Source organism: Triticum aestivum, chromosome 2A (assembly GCF_018294505.1).
Source record: "Triticum aestivum cultivar Chinese Spring chromosome 2A, IWGSC CS RefSeq v2.1, whole genome shotgun sequence".
NCBI classification, from domain to species: domain Eukaryota; kingdom Viridiplantae; phylum Streptophyta; class Magnoliopsida; order Poales; family Poaceae; genus Triticum; species Triticum aestivum.
This window is the reverse complement of record NC_057797.1, coordinates 364,830,786-364,847,358: the sequence shown is the minus strand read 5'-3', so window position 1 is coordinate 364,847,358 and position 16,573 is coordinate 364,830,786.

Here is a 16,573-nt window from a genome sequence, read left to right as displayed (position 1 = left end):
GTGGAATTAGGTTTTTGGCTCCATCCCCGATCGTTTGGGGGTACGTAGGTATCTATAGTAGGAAGAAGTACGTCGGTGGAGCTTCGAGGGGCCCACGAGGCAGGGGGCGCGCCCTAGGGGGGGCGCCCTCCACCCTCGTGATCGCCTTGTGGCTTTCTTGACGGAGGGTCCAATTCTCCTGGATCTTATCTGATGAGAAAATCACGTTTCCAAAGGTTTCATTCCGTTTGGACTCCGTTTGATATTCTGTTTCTCCGAAACACTGAAATAGGCAAAAAACAGCAATTCTGGGCTGGGCCTTCGGTTAATAGGTTAGTCCCAAAAATAATATAAAAGTGGAAAATAAAGTCCAAAACAGTAGATAATATAGCATGGAGCAATCAAAAATTATAGATACGTTGGAGACGTATCAAGCATCCCCAAGCTTAATTCCTGCTCGTCCTCGAGTAGGTAAATGATAAAAAGAGAATTTTTGATGCGGAGTGCTACTTGGCATAATTTTAATGTAATTCCTCTTAATTGTGGTATGAATATTCAGATTCGAAAGAGTCAAGACAAAAGTTCATATTGACATCAAAATGATAATACTTCAAGCATACTAACTAAGCAATTATTTCTTCTCAAAATAACATGGCCAAAGAAAGTTCATCCCTACAAAATCATATAGTTTAGTCATGTTTCATTTTCGTCACACAAGAATGCTCTCATCATGCACAACCCCGATGACAAGCCAAGCAATTGTTTCATACTTTAGTAATCTCAAACCTATAAACTTTCATGCAATATATGAGCGCGAGCCATGGACATAGAACTATGGGTGGAATAGAATATAATGAGGGGGGTTATGTGGAGAAGACAAAAAAGGAGAAAGTCTCACATCAACGAGGCTAATCAATTGGCAATGGAGATGCCCACCGATTGATGTTAATGCAAGGAGTAAGGATTGCCATGCAACAGATGCACTAGAGCTATAAATGTATGAAAGCTCAACAAAAGAAACTAGTGGGTGTGCATACAACTTGCTTGCTCACGAAGACCTAGGGCACTTGAGGAGGCCCATTGTTGGAATATACAAGCCAAGTTCTATAATGAAAAATTCCCACTAGTATATGAAAGTGATAACATGAGAGACTCTCTACTATGAAGATCATGGTGCTACTTTGAAGCACAAGTGTGGTAAAGGATAGTAACATTGTCCCTTCTCTCTTTTTCTCTCATTTTTTTGGGCCTTCTCTTTTTTATGGCCTTTCTATTTTTTTGGGCCTTCTCTTTTTTATGGCCTTTTTTTATTTCTCACTTGGGAGAATGCTCTAATAATGATGATCATCACACTTCTATTTATTTACAACTCAATGATTACAACTTGATACTAGAACAAAGATGACTCTATATGAATGCCTCCGGCGGTGTACCGGGATATGCAATGAACCAAGAGTGACATGTACGAAAGAATTATGAACGGTGGCTTTGCCAGAAATACTATGTCAACTACATGATCATGCTAAGCAATATGACAATGATGAATGTGTCATGATTAACGGAATGATGGAAAGTTGCATGGCAATATATCTCGGAATGGCTATGGAAATGCCATAATAGGTAGGTACGGTGGCTGTTTTTAGGAAGATATAAGGAGGTTTATGTGTGAAAGAGCGTATCATATCACGGGGTTTGGATGCATCGGCGAAGTTTGCGCCAACTCTCAATGTGAGAAAGGGCAATGCATGGTACCAAAGAGGCTAGCAAGTATGGAAGGGTGAGAGTGCGTATAATCCATGGACTCAACATTAGTCATAAAGAACTCACGTACTTATTGCAAAACTCTACAAGTCATCAAAAACCTCGGCACTACACGCATGCTCCTAGGGGGATAGATTGGTAGGAAAAGACCATCGCTCGTCCCCGACCGCCACTCATAAGGAGGACAATCAAATAACACCTCATGTCAAATTTGGTGCATAACGTTTACCATACATGCATGCTACGGGACTTGCAAACTTCAACACAAGTATTTCTCAATTTCACAACTACTCAACTAGCATGCCTTTGATATTATTACCTCCATATCTCAAAACAATCATCAAGCATCAAACTTTTCTTAGTATTCAACACACTCATAAGAAAGTTTTATTATTAATCTTGCATACCAAGCATATTAGGATTTTAACAAAATTACCATGCTATTAATACTCTCAAAATAATTTAAGTGAAGCATGAGAGATCAATAGTTTCTATAAAACAAATCCACCACCGTGCTCTAAAATATATAAGTGAAGCACTAGAGCAAAACTATAAAGCTCAAAAGATATAAGTGAAGCACATAGAGTATTCTATCAAATTCCAAATCTTGTATGGCTCTCTCAAAAGGTGTGTACAGCAAGGATGATTGTGGTAGACTAAAAAGCAAAGACTCAAATCATAAAATACGCTCCAAGCAAAACACATATCATGTGGTGAATAAAAATATAGCTCCAAGTAAAGTTACTGATAGAAGTAGACGAAAGAGGGGATGCCTTCCGGGGCATCCCCAAGATTTGGCTTTTAGGTGTCCTTATATTATCTTGGGGGTGACATGGGCATCCCCAATCTTAGGCTCTTGCCACTCCTTCTTCTATAATCCATCAAATCTTTACCCAAAACTTGAAAACTTCACAACACAAAACTTAAAGTAGAAAATCTCGTGAGATCCGTTAGCGAAAGAAAACAAAATACCACTTCAAGGTACTGTAATGAACTCATTATTTACTTATATTTGTGTTATACCTACTGTATTCCAACTTCTCTATGGATTATAAACTATTTTACTAGCCATAGATTCATCAAAATAAGCAAACAACACACGAAAAACAGAATCTGTCAAAAACAGAACAGTCTGTAGTAATCTGTAGCTAGCGCAAGATCTCGAACCCCAAAAATTCTAAAATAAATTGATGGACGTGAGTAATATATCTATTAATCATATGAAAAAATAATTAACTGAAAATATCTTTCCAAATAAAAATTACAGCAGTTCTCGTGAGCGCTAAAGTTTCTGTTTTTTACAGCAAGTTCAACAAGACTTTCCCCAAGTCTTCCCAACGGTTCTACTTGTAACAAACACTAATTAAACACAAAAAACACAAACAAAACAGAGGCTAAGTAATTTAATTATTACTAAACAGGAGCAAAAACCAAGGAATAAAAAAAATTGGGTTGCCTCCCAACAAGCGCTATCGTTTAATGCCCCTAGCTAGGCATAACAAGCAATAATAGATCTAGGTATTGCCATCTTTGGTAGGCAATCCATAAGTGGCTCTCATGATAGATTCATATGGTAATTTTATTTTATTTCCAGGGAAGTGTTCCATGCCCTTTTTTAATGTAAATTGAAATCTAATATTCCCTTCCTTCATATCAATAATTGCACCAACCATTCTAAGAAAAGGTCTACCAAGAATAATAGGGCAAGAAGGATTGCAATCCATATCAAGAACGATAAAATCTATGGGAACATAATTCCTATTTGCAACAGTAAGAACATCATTAATTCTTCCCATAAGTTACTTAATAGTGGAAACCGCAAGATGCAAGTTTATAGAGCAATCATTAAAATCACGGAAATCTAGCAAATCACACAAAGTTTTGGGAATAGTAGAGACACTAGCACCCAAATCACACAAACCATAAAACTCATAATCTTTAATTTTAATTTTAATAGTAGTTTCCCACTCATCATAAAGTTTTCTAGGGATAGAAACTTTCAACTCAAGTTTTTCTTCATAAGTTTGCATCAAGGCATCAACGATATGTTCGGTAAAGGCTTTATTTTGACTATAAGCATGAGGAGATTTTAGCACGGATTGCAACAAGGATATACAATCAATCAAAGAGCAATTTTCATAATTAAATTCCATGAAATCCAATATAGTGGGTTTATCATCATCTAGGGTTTTATTTCTTTTAATCCCACTTTTATCAATTTCATCATCAAGATCTAAATACTCCGAATTTTTAAAACACCTTCTAGGTAAAGGTGGATCATATTCAGTCCCATCATTATCAAGATTAATATTGCAAAACTAAGATTTAATAGGGGACACATCAATAACTTTTAGATCTTCATCATTATTTTCATAGGAACTAGAAGAACACGCTTTAATAAAGGCATCTTTCATAGCACGCGTCCTAGCGGTTCTTTCCTTGCACTCATCAATGGAAATTCTCATGGCTTTGAGAGACTCATTGATATCATGCTTAGGAGGAATAGATCTAAGCTTTAAAGAATCAACATCAAGAGAAATTCTATCAACGTTCCTAGCCAAATCATCAATCTTAAGCAATTTTTCTTCAATCATAGCATTAAAATTCTTCGAAGAAATAAATTCTTTAATATTAGATTCAAAATCAGAGGGCATCTTATTATAATTTCCATAAGAATTTTTGTAGGATTTACCATAACTATTAGAGGGATTACTAGGATAAGAAATTTCCTCTATATGCATTGTTACCAAAATTATTCCTACCAACAAAATTCACATCCATAGATTCATTATTATTCTTAATCAAAGTAGACAAGGGCATATCATTAGGATCGGAAGAAACACTCTTATTAGCAAATAATTTCTTAAGTTCATCCATCTTTCCACTCAAAATATTAATTTCTTCTATCGCATGCACCTTTTTATTAGTAGATCTTTCAGTATGCCATTGAGAATAATTAACTATAATATTATCTAGGAGTTTGTAGCATCTCCTAAAGTGATTTCCATAAAAGTGCCTCCCGCGGCCAAATCTAAAAGATTTCTAGAAGCAAAATTCAATCCGGCATAAAATTTTTGTATAATCATCCACAAATTCAAACCATGAGTAGGGCAATTATGTATCATTAATTTCATTCTCTCCCAAGCTTGTGCAACATGTTCACGATCAAGTTTCTTAAAATTCATAATATCGTTTCTAAGAGAGATGATCTTACCGGGAGGAAAATACTTAGAGATAAAGGCATCTTTGCACTTGTTCCATGAATCAATAATATTTTTAGGCAAAGATGAAAACCAAGCTTTAGCATGATCTCTAAGCAAAATAGGAAATAGCTTCAATTTAACAATATTATTATCGACATCTTTCTTCTTTTGCATGTTACACAAATCAACGAAGCTATTAAGATGGGTAGCGGCATCTTCACTAGGAAGGCCAGAGAACGGATCTTTCATGACAAGATTCAGCAAGGCAGCATTAATTTCACAAGATTCAGCATCGGTAAGAGGAGCAATCGGAGTGCTAAGGAAATCATTATTGTTGGTATTGGTGAAATCACATAATTTAGTATTATCTTGAGCCATCGCGACAAACAAGCAATCCAACACACGAGCAAACAAAAAGGCAAACGGGTAGAAAGAGGCAAATAGAGAGGGAGGATAGAGAGAGAGGGGGCGAATAAAACGGCAAGGGTGAAGTGGGGGAGAGGAAAATGAGAGGCAGATGGCAAATAATGTAATGCGGGAGATAGGGGTTGTGATAGGTACTTGGTATGTTGACTTTTGCGCAGACTCCCCGGCAATGGAGCCAGAAATTCTTCTTTCTACCTCTTGAGCACTGCGTTGGATTTCCCCGAAGAGGAGAGGATGATGCAGCAAAGTAGCATAAGTATTTCCCTCAGTTTTGAAGAACCAAGGTATCAATCCAGTAGGAGGATACGCGCGAGTCCCTTGTACCTACACAAAAACAATAGCTCAACGCAACCAACACGCTTAGGGGTTGTCAATCCCTTCAAGGTCACTTACGAAAGTGAGATCTGATAGAGATGATAAATAATATTTTTGGTATTTTTGGTATAGAGATGCAAAGTAAAAAGCAAAAGCAAAGTAAAAGCAAAGCAATAATAAAGTGATGGAGATTGATATGATGAGAAAAAGACCCTGGGGCCATAGGTTTCACTAGTGGCTTCTCTCAAGAGCATAACTATTCTATGGTGGGTGAACAAATTACTGTTGAGCAACTGACAGAATTGAGCATAGTTATGAGAATATGGAGTTATGATTATGAGAATACGTCCGAGACAAGTAGACTGACTCCTGCGTGCATCTACTACTATTACTCCACTCATTGACCGCTATCCAGCATGCATCTAGAGTATTAAGTTAAGAACAGAGTAACGCCTTAAGCAAGATGACATGATGTAGAGGGATAGTTTCATGCAATATGATAAAAACCGCATCTTGTTATCCTTGATGGCAACGATACAATACGTGCCTTGCTGCCCCTTCTGTCACTGGGAAAGGACACCGCAAGATCGAACCCAAATCTAAGCACTTCTCCCATGGAAAGAACAACCAATCTAGTAGGCCAAACCAAACTGATAATTCGAAGAGACTTGCAAAGATAACCAATCATACATAAAAGAATTCAGAGAAGATTCAAATATTATTCATAGATAGACTGGATCATAAACCCACAATTCATCAGTCTCAACAAACACACCACAAAAAGAAGATTACATCGAATAGATCTCCACAAGAGAGGGGGAGAACATTGTATTGAGATCCAAAACGAGAGAAGAAGTCATCTAGCTACTAACTATGGACCCGTAGGTCTGAATAAACTACTCACACTTCGTCAGAGGGGCTTGGATGATGATGTAGAAGCCCTCCGTGATCGATGCCCCCTCCGGTGGAGCTCCGCAATAGGCCCCAATATGGGATCTCGTGGATACAGAAAGTTGCGGCGGTGGAATTAGGTTTTTGGCTCCATCCTCGATCGTTTGGGGGTACGTAGGTATATATAGTAGGAAGAAGTACGTCGGTGGAGCTTCGAGGGGCCCACGAGGCAGGGGCGCGCCCTGGGGGGCGCCCTCCACCCTCGTGACCGCCTCGTGGCTTTCTTGACGGAGGGTCCAAGTCCCCTGGATCTTATCTGATGAGAAAATCACATTTCCGAAGGTTTCATTCCGTTTGGACTCCGTTTGATATTCTGTTTCTCCGAAACACTGAAATAGGCAAAAAACAACAATTCTGGGCTGGGCCTTCGGTTAATAGGTTAGTCCCAAAAATAATATAAAAGTGGAAAATAAAGCCCAATGTAGTCCAAAACAGTAGATAATACAGCATGGAGCAATCAAAAATTATAGATACGTTGGAGACGTATCAGACGTGCTGCTTATGCTCTTGGGTTCGCGCAAGTGATGTCCCCTACCTAGTGTGCCAAAGATGACATGGGAAACCACAGCCACCTATGGGGCCATGAGCCCCTTTTGGTTCGGGGGGGGGGGCACGTTGCACAAAGAGTGGATAAGCGTAACACAGCACGATAGAGATCACATGGGCAGTTTTACCCAGGTTTGGTCCGCCGTGAGGCGAAAAACCCTACTCCTTCTTTGGTGGATTGATGGTGAATAATGGCGGAGAACGCGGCGCTCTTGCCCGGTAGGGTTGCCTCGAGGCGAGAGTGGCTACGTGCGTATGAATATGCGAGGGTCCGAATCCTTTCTACGGTTGCCATGGGCCTCCTTTTATAGGTCAAGGGGTCATCATAGTGGCAAATTAGTCTTTTACATCTTGATTAGATAGCAAATAGTGTTATCATACCTAACTTTGCAGGCAGACAAAGCGCATTAAATGTGCCGCTTAGTGTCACATCACAGCGTGCCAGGCAAGCTTTGCGCCTGCTTGCTTGACACGTCTCAGGACGGGTGTCATTCGGAGGTGTTTTCCATAGGAAGTGGATGCCATGTGGCAGGAAGCTGCCACTTAGTCTCTTCGGGGCTTGACACTATACTGATTGATGACTTGCGTCGCTGTGAGGTGGTGCGGTGGAGCAGTTCACCTCCGTAAACCCTGGCAGGCCCACCAAGATGATCTGGAGGCTTGCTTCCGGGGTAACCCCGACCTCGCCAGGATCGTCTACCCGGCATGGGAGGTTTTTCCCTTAGTGATATCTTCCTTCTCTGGCTTGACTTGGTCTTCTCAACCAGCTCTCTGATTCTTCAAAGAGTTGATCCCTTCATGATTGGTCTGATCTTGGTGCAATAATCTTGACCTTGGATCGGTGGCTTGTTGTCCGTGCATGAGTGAGGGGAAAACATACACCCCTGTCTATGTACCCCGACAACATGATTCTGACGAACTTAAGCATTGCTATGGGTGAGAAAGTCTCATCGTAGTCAACTCCTTGATCTTGTGAAAACCCCTTTGCCACAAGTCGAGCTTTATAGACAATGACATTACTGTCTACGTCTGTCTTCTTCTAGAAGATCCATTTATTCTGAATGGCCTTTTGCCCTTCAGGTAATACTTCCAAAGTACATACTTTGCTTACATACCTGGATCCCATGTCAGGACCCCGATTCTAAGTCACACCGATCTAGCCTGTAACACCTCATATCACTTTGCGGCCTCATGCTCGGTATTCCCACGGGTGTCGTCTTACCATGGCCGAGACCGTTTGTGCCTTTTGGCTCACGTATATGATAGTGTCACTAGCATCCATATGACAGAGAACCCGGGCCGACATGACTAGTCGTCAACCCAAAGTGGCACTAACTTATGGGGACAGGCATACATGAATCAACATCGAGCATGTCGGTCAGCAGCGTGTGAATCCGGGCTATAGCAACTGGGCTAATAGGACTCCGGGAACCCAGGCTGTAGCTGGCTAGCAGGACTCCGGATGTCACCGCGTGACATTTCCCCGAAGGGACAGACATAGGAACGAAGTGAATCACATGCCGGCCAGTCAAGTGTTCCGGAGCAGTAGTGCTGGGCTAGCAGGACTCCGGTGAACCGGGCTGTAGCGGACTACTATGGCACCTGGAAGCACAAGACTACATTTCCCCATAAGAGAGGCTACCAAGGATAAACAACTAGGTTGTTGGATCCCACACATACCAAGCATCTCAATCATACACACAATATGCTTGATATGTGTAAATACAACATGGCATCACACCAAGACTCAATGACTCAAAGTATTTATTCATTAAGCTCCGAGGAGCGAGATATTACAAACATGGATCTCATGACCCAACATTCAAAGCATACAAGTCAAATCACATTCGGAAGCTTAACATGTCTGAGTACAGACATCTACAAATGAACAAGGCTGAGAAGCCCGACTATCTACCAGATCCTGCCGAGGGCACAAGATCGTAGCTGAGGTATCAAGCTAGACATCGAAGTCCACACGGAACTACTAGCGAGACTGAAGTCTCTCTGCAAAAACATAAAATAAGCAAACATGAGTACAAATGTACCCAGCAAGACTTACATCAGAACTAACTACATATGCATCGGTATCAACAAAGGGGGTGGTGGAGTTTAACTGCAGCAAGCCAGCTTTGACTCAGTGGCTAACCTGAACTACAACTACAAGTAACCTTTTTGAGGTGGCGCACACGCGTCCACAAATTCACCATACCAATACACCACTATGGATCTGCTCCCGTCTCCCTGCAAGAACGCCATCCATAGCCCTCACACTTATCTTGCGCATTTTAGAGTATCCACTTTCAATTGTCTATGAACTATGCAAGGGGTCCAAGTTTCCATATCCGAGGAATCCGGCTATTCGAATAGATAATGATAACCCTGCAGGGGTGTACTTCTTCACACACGCTCTCGCCACTTACCACCATGTACACGTCGTGTATCTCGGCAACCTTCAAGCGGAAGCCTGGTGAGGGAGTCAGCCATGACCTGACTAACCAACAAGTCTCTAGTCCAGGTTTATCTCCTATTTGGGTTCCATCCGCAAGGAGATCCGGCCGGAGTGTCGCTCACGGCCCAAAACGATGTGTACAAGGTTCCCAAACCCACCATCCGGGTGCCACTTGGTACACCGGGCCTCTATGCCTAGTCTATCCCAAGCCCACCTGTACCGGGTGCCACTTGGTACAGTACTAACACAATGTACAAAGACCAGAAACTAGTTGCAACTCCTGGATAGAGATCAGGTTGATTAATAAGTCGAGAGGGGCACTTAAGCATTCCAATGCATGGTAGTAGTTGTTCATGGATCACAAACACAGAACTCAGTTCCTAAGGACGGCTGCAATGAGACAACCCACCATGTACTCCTACATGGCCTCTCACCGCTACCTTTACCAAATCATGTTCACACACATAGCTCTCAACAGTAGGACATTTTCACAACTTTCTAATTCACCCCCTATGAATCATACCTGACATAGCTCTAAGCAATAGCAGGCATGACAAACAAGCATGAATAAGTAGGCACATCAGGGCTCAAACAAATCCTACTCATGCTAGTGGGTTTCATCTATTTACTGTGGCAATGACAGGTCATGCAGAGGAAAGGGTTTCAACTACCGCAGCATGTAACAGTTGAATCGTTGTTGTTCTAAGGCAGTAAAAGAGAGCAGGAGTGAGAGAGTGGGATTATATCGGAATGAACAAGAGGGTTTTGCTTGCCTGGAACTTCTGAAGATATTATAGCTCTTCATCGGTGTCATCGAACTCATCGCCGGATCAATATCTACTGAGGGGGAACAAACACCGGCAACTAAGAAAGAACACAATAAATGCAATGCCACAATATGATGCATGATCATGACATGGCAATATGCTGTGATTTGAGCTAATGCATCTAGCTATGGTTTAAATGAAGTTGGTTGGAATACAAGATTCAAATTCCAACTCCATATATGATTATTTAAATGCCCTTTATTTGTTTTGTCCAAAACAGAGGACAAACATTGTTCAAACATGCATGAAAATGGTACAGATGGATTCCTTGAATTTTTCTGATAATTTTTCATATATAAATTATCTTTTTTGGAGTTATAAATAATTTTCTATGATTTTTAGAAGTTTTAGACATTTTCTGGAATTTCCTAATTATTAATAAATCCAGAAAATGTATTATTGCGTCAGCATTAGGTCATGCTGACGTCGGCAGGTCAACAGGTGCCGTCCAGGTCAAAACTGACCAGTGGGGGTCCACCGGTCAGTGACTCAGTCAACTAACAGGGTTAACTAGCACTAACTAACAGTTAATCTAGGCTAATTAGTCCCTGGACCCACACGTCAGTGACTGTGGGTTTAAAATTAAGTTAATTTAACACTTAGCTAATTAACAGGGGCCAGGGCCCACATGTCAGTGGCTAACCTAACTAACCTAAATAGGATTATCACTAACTAACTTAGTTAGCTAGGCAGGGCCCGCATGTCAGTGAAAGAGAGAGGTCAAACATCTGGTCAGACGGGGTCAAACCCGCCGGAGTTGACCCAGCGCTCGTCGCCGGCAAGGCCAGAGACGGCGGAGGGGCTCGGGATTCCTCCTCCGGCGACCAAATGGCCGGCGGAGGGCATCTATGCGGAGCTGGGACTCACCCGCATCCATCTGTGCAAATGGCAGGGGCTGAGGTGGCCCGAGCTCGCCGGAGGCAAGCTCGCGGCGGTGGCTAGAGTTCAGGCTAGCACGGGCGCGGGGCTACGCTGGGCGAGCGAGCGAGCTGATAGGCCGGGCGGGCTCCTGGGAGATCCGCGAGCTCGTGGTCGTGCTCGGACGCGAGTTCGGTGACCTACAACGACGGCGGCAACAGGCGCGGCGGCGGCGAGCTTCGGCCGCGGTGTCCAGGGGGGCTAGAGGAGATATTCGGCGACGGAGAGAGAGGGGTTGGGAGCAGGAGCTCACAGGGAGGCGGCGTAGTAGGTCAGTGGGCTCGGGAACATCCTTGATGGCGCCAATCGACGGCGACGATCTCCGGTGGCCGACAAGGGAAACAGTAGCGGTGGCGGCGTTGCAGCGCATCCGGGGCCTCGTGGCTTGTCGAGGGGGTCGGGGACGTCGAGACAGAGCTCGCAGGCATGGCGAGGGGGCGAGGGGGAGGCGGTGGCCGCGGCAACGATGAGCGGTGGCGACGAGCTCCGCTCGGGCTGTGCGGCAGAGAGAGTAGAGGAGGGGAAAGGGGTCCAGGGGAGATAGGAGAGGTGCAGGGGGCGAGGGGGAGTGCGTGGCACTCTAGGCTGGCTCCAGAAGCGGCGGAAGCAGGAGGTGGCTCGGGCGCGTGTCGACGCGCGGTGGCCACACGCCCTCGCCTACTGGCGCGAGGAGGAAGGCGACAGGGAGGCGCTGGTGGGCTGGGCTGTCCAGCTGGGCCGGCTACAGGTAAGATTCTGCTTTGTTTTATTTTTCTGTTCTTTTTTCTTTTATTTATTTATTTGCCACTGTTTAAATTCAAAATAGAACTTAAACTCATGCCAAATCTTTCTGAAATATTTTATGTTGCAGAAATGGACCTAGCCACATGCCCATAAATTATTTCAGGAGCATTTGACGGTATATTCTAGTTATATGAATATAAATTCAAATTCAAAATATAATATGATTTAAAACCAGTGCCCAAAATTATTCTTCAAAAATGTTCATTATTTTTGGTTTGGATCAAAACCATTGCCAAAAATATCAAACAGCATTGAAGAGCATTTTGGGTTCATTGGATGCAATTTTTAGGGTTATTTGCCCTTCTTTTAATTAAATTTTTGAGGCTTTAAAATTTCCTCAGTTCAAGTTTCAAAAATGTAAACATGATGCAAGCAAGATGCAAACACTAGGCAGCACTAGAAGCTAGGGATGTGACAAATCGCCCCCACTAAACAAGAATCTCGTCCCGAGATTCAAGACGTGAGGTAAGAAGACAGAGGGGATACAAAGCTAGCATGATCTTCATGATCCAAGTGCCCTCATCGAAGATGTTGATTCGTTCTACCACATGATCTTGACGTCTTGGCCTTCGAGATCTTTGTCCAACACGACACGAAGGAGAAAGGGAAACTCTAGAAGGATCGATCTTCTTGAAGATCGAACAACTCAGGATCAACTCACAGAATGAGACGTAGGAATATCTCTTGAGCTAAGACACGAGACACTCATCGGGGTGATAGGAAATAGAAGTCGGTGGCTCGATTTGGTAGGAAACAATTCCACGCTCGATAACGACGCAACGAAGATTTGAGTTGCCATGATATCATAACGAGACATCTTAAGGAAGGTGACTCGCAGAAACATTCCCTTAAGTGACAAAATAATTACTTCTGATTCTGAGATCATTGAAACTCTCTCCAGCCTAAGGAAAATCACAAACGACCATTTGAAGGAGTTCGGAAGGACGACACACTCGGGCTAGAATGGATGATGTGGACTACCTTGTTGAAGACAACGAAATGGATGATTTCTGCTTATCATTGGAAATGGATGGGACTCATGGTAAGTCCACCTTTGAAGATGAACCTGGACATCCACTGCTGAGAAGGGGCAGCCCATGGAAAATTGGCATGATGGGGTGCAAGCTGGGAACAAAATGCAAATGTTGGGAATGTTCCAACCATCATATCTGCCTGAGATTCAGATTTGGTTGGTGTCAGGATATTCCAGACTCATCAAGTCTAGAAAGAAAATGGAAGTTTGCAACACAAATCGATGAGATGACGTTGTGAGATTCTCGGGGAGTGAACTACGATAGCAAGCTCCACAACATGAGCTGGTTCTGCTACATACATGTGAACACATTGTCCAAGACAAGCATGACCACATAGTAGTCTTACAACAAAACACTACCGAGTTCTGATTGGGAACCATCATTGTGGAGAGTGAAGTCCTGCGCATGTACCTTTGGGTCCTTAAGGGTTAGCACTTAAGAACTTCTTCTCCTTGAACAAATCAATCAGTGGCTTGGTGTGCTAGGAAACACATATGGAGTGGAGGCGGTCAACCTATCAAACCATAGAGTACTTCGCACATATGCGTGACTAACTTGGGATGATTCTAGAGGGAGCGAAAATAAGCTTTCTCGAATTCACAACGGCAACTTACATCAAGTGCGCGTGAATTAGAGGAAGTAACTTCTTTCATCCTAACGTATACCTCGTGAGCAGAACACGAAGGTATTGTTTACAAAGTTTCCAACACTAGCTTAATGTCAACAAAATCATGGAGAGGATAAGGATGTTGTCGATGGGCTCAACAACAACTCATCCAGGTTTCCATAAAAATGGAATCCCACAACTATGTGAATAAGGATATAGTATTGGTCAGACACAAAAGATATAATGGTGTATGCTCGAGGAGACAACCACGAGTAAGACAACATTACGAACATCGTTGGTTCTGATCTGACTTGACGATAGCCCATACTCAAGTCAAAGTTTTGACAAGGCAATAGATCCAACAACTGATCACGAGGACCAATTGATGGAGATATCATCTCTCTTCTAAACACACACACACACACAGAGATATCCATTAACATGAACTAAGTCAGACAAGCTTTTATCTTCCAACTCTCCAAGTTGTTGTTTGGCTTAACCAACTAGCTCAGGGGTATCCCACATAGATTCTTGGAGAATAGTGGTTTATAGAAAAATCAACTTGATCACGAGGTCAACATAGCGGTCAGGTGATAACCAGGTAATACTTCCGAGAAGATATTCGGAAAATCACGAACCACCGATATATTACTAAGCTCAAGATCAATCTTGCTTTTTAGGGCAGGACGATATGATCAAGGGAGCGAGGGATTGACACAATCCTAACTCATTGATCGAAGAGTGCACCAGGAAATATGGACTAGGTAGCAAGATTAATCTTAGAATGGTAGTTGAATAACCAACACGCTAAGAATGAGAATATTGTCAATTTACTACCAAGCAACGAGTTGCTCGGAGTATTGATTTCACACATCACGATTCACTTGTCGGCATTCCGGTTACAATAACACGGGAACCGAGGAATGAACAATGATGGTAAGAAGTATCACTGCAACAAGAATTCATAAGAGAAGGTACAATTCTCTATTCCTGACATAAAGTGGATAATACTTCAGGGTAGAACAAACCAATAGCTTGATTGCATTTGATCTGCGAAATACAACTGCTTTGACCCAATCCTAGAAATGGATGAGGTACAGGAGTTTGTTTCTCCTAGTCATCCTGAACTAGAATGGCTTGACGGACCACAAGAACGATAGGCACCGATGAACGAATGCTCACATACTCTTGACTATCAATTGATAGATGAAGGTCGGAATACAACTAAAGAAAGACAACTCAAAGGAATATATGTTTTTCTGAGTTGTGGATGCATAGATTAGTATGTCGAGCGAAGCTCAACATTTCTTCCGGATAACCCATGCGGAAAGGGTAGAACTAGCAGATTCACAATATAGAATGGAGAACTCATCAAGAGCACTCTGGTTGTGATATTTTGGTTCAAAAGAACTTCTGCCATAAGCAGTTCATAGTATTTGGAAGAAGAAAATACCACAGACCTCGAGGACTAATGCAAAGGTTACTAATATCCTAAAGGTACGAGCAACACTATCAACACGAGGTAAGTAGAGTGAATCTTGGGTCAAGTACCCAGGAATAGAATACCTACTAACTAAATGGCATCATGGGATGCTTTCAAGAATGGTGGCCAGAATGATCACACTGGGAACAACAAACATAGCTAGATTACTAGGTAATCTTCTAAGACACCTAGGGTCATAATAATAACTTCAACATATATGTCGAGGCAATGGAGTACCTCAACACACTGATTAGTGTGCTTAATCTGGCCCAAAAATACAACGGGAGCATGGAGGAAAGATTTTCCAGTGCATCAGACTATTTAGAAACCTGGGATGACTCGGACAGCCTAACGGCTATAAATGCTCAAAATGATTTGAGACATCCTGCAAAATGGTGGCATAACCACTCAACATCACAATATCAAGGATTCGAGACCAACTATGAACATACGGAAGTAGTAGGAACTGAACTGAGGCTCGAACTCAACAATCCTAGGCAACTACGGTTTAGTAACACGTCATCCTGAGAGATAGAAGAGAAGCCTAGTCCTTAACCCCCGTAGAAAAGAAGAGGTTGAGTCAGATCAGAAGATCATGAGGATAAGGAGTAAAAAGAGCCTTACATTCCCATCCACAATCAATTCCCTTATATAACTAAAGCATTTCTAGACACGACTTCGACCACCTTGGCTTGGTAATCCTATAGGTAGTCAGGCTCTGATACCAAAGATGTCAGGACCCCAATACTAAGTCACACTGATCTAGCCTGTAACACCTCATATCACTTTGCGGCCTCACACACGGTATTCCCACGGGTGTCGTCTTACCATGGCCGGGACCGTTTGCGCCTTTTGTCTCACGTATATGATAGTGTCACTAGCATCCATATGACAGAGAACCCGGGCCGACATGACAAGTCGTGAACCCAAAGTGGCACTAACTTACGGGGACAGGCATACATGAATCAACATCGAGCATGTCAGTCAGCAGCGTGTGAATCCGGGCTGTAGAAACTGGGCTAACAGGACTCCGGGAACCCGGGCTGTAGCAGGCTAGTAGGACTCCGGATGTCACCGCGTGACATTTCCCCAAAGGGACAGACACAGGAACAAAGTGAATCACATACCGACCAGTCAAGTGTTCCGGAGTAGTAGTGCTGGGCTAGCAGGACTCCGGTGAACCGGGCTATAGCGGACTACTATTGCTCATGGACGCACAAGACGACATTTCCCCATAAGAGAGGCTACCAAGGATAAACAACTAGGTTGTCGGATCCCACACATACCAAGC